Source organism: Crocuta crocuta, unplaced genomic scaffold, assembly GCF_008692635.1.
Source record: "Crocuta crocuta isolate KB4526 unplaced genomic scaffold, BGI_CrCroc_1.0 scaffold931, whole genome shotgun sequence".
Classification (NCBI taxonomy): domain Eukaryota; kingdom Metazoa; phylum Chordata; class Mammalia; order Carnivora; family Hyaenidae; genus Crocuta; species Crocuta crocuta.
Window position 1 is genome coordinate 167,991 of NW_027527834.1, and position 1,695 is coordinate 169,685.

A 1,695-nucleotide genomic window follows, 5' to 3' on the forward strand; every position below is an offset into this window, starting at 1 on the left:
GCTCCTGAGGGCTCTCAGAGCACCCCTCCCCCTGACTGAGGACCAAAGAAATCCTGGTTATTTAGACAGATTTTTACTTCTTCCGGGTTTCCTGCATTTCTTTTTTTTTTCTTTCCTTTTTCTTTCTTAAAGTTTTTATGTATTTCAGAGAGAGAGAGAGAGAGAACAGGGGAGGGTCAGAGAGAGATATATACAGAATCTGGAACAGGCTCCAGGCTCTGAGCTGTCAGCACAGAGCCCGACGCGGGGCTTGAACCCACGAACCGTGAGATCATGACCTGAGCCAAAGTCGGACGCTTAACCGACTGAGCCCCCCAGGCGCCCCCTGGCTTTCCTGCATTTCTCTGAGTTTTAGCCTGTGATAGCGTCAGCATCCTACGGTTTCCTACTTTATCACGTTTGCCATCTCACCCCACCCCCCATGCAAACATTTGTTTTACCAGATGCCACTTCCCGTCGTGCCTGCCCTTCAGCAAGTATCCAGACACACACACACTGTCAACCCATTCCCAGCGACACCAGCTCCTGGAGGGTCCCGGACCCAGGTCCTGCGTGGGGGACCCCGCACACGACCAAGCAGTTCTCGGACCCCAGCAGGGTTCAGCTCTGACACTGGCCGGGCGGAGACAGCAGGGAACGCCCCAGGATCAGGGCACAGACCCACAGGGCCACCCCGTCCCCTCTAGAGCCCTGGGCTGTCCTGTGTCCTTGTGAGGACGCTGCAGACTAGAGGCCCCTACGGCCTCCTCCTCAGTCTTCCTTCTGCATGGCCAGCACGGCGCACAGAACTCTGGGAAACCCTCACTGTTTCCGGTTTATTCAAGGACGAAGGGGCGCCTGGGTGGCTCAGTTGTTAAGCATCCAACAACTCCTGATTTCAGCTCAGGTCATGAGTCACTGCACTGAGCATGGAGCCTGCTTAAGATTCTCTCTCTCCCTCTATCCCTCTAGCCCCTCCCCACTCTCTCTCTCTCTTTCAAAAAAAAAAAAAAGGATGTGATGAATGATATGAATGAACAGCCAGATGAAAGATCAGAAGGGTAAGGACCCTGGAGGGGGCTTGGAGCTTCCCTACTCCCCGACCCGGACACCACTCACCCCGCACTCCACCTGTTCACTAACCCAGAAGCTCCCTATTTAGTCCTTTTGGGTTTTATGGAGACTTTATTACTCAGGCATGACTGACAGAGTGCTTGAGTCCTTGGTCATTGGCTGACCCAACCTCCAGTCCATCCCCCATCCCCAAAGGTAAGGGTGAGGGTGGGAGTGGGGGGGGGTGGGACTGGAAGTTCCAACCCTCTCCCCTAGTGGCTGGTCCTCCCCACACCAGCACCGCCCCAGGGTGGGGCCCAGAAGTCACCTCCATCAATATAACAGAAGATGCCTTTATCACTCAACACTTAGGAAATTCCAATGGCTTTTGGAGTTCTGAGCCAGGGACTGTGGACAAAGACCAAATACATATGAGAGATATATTTCAGTCATCTGAATGGCCAAATATATGTTTCTTACGAATCATAATATCGTACATGTAAAAGGTCTCTGCCTCTTTTTTTTTTTTTTTTTTTTTAAGTAGGCTTCACACCCAGCCCCGAGCCCAGTGCAGGGCTCAAACTCATGACCCTGAAATCAACACCTGAGATGAAATCAAGAGTCAGACGCTCAACCAACTGAGCCACCCAGGTACCTTGCTTT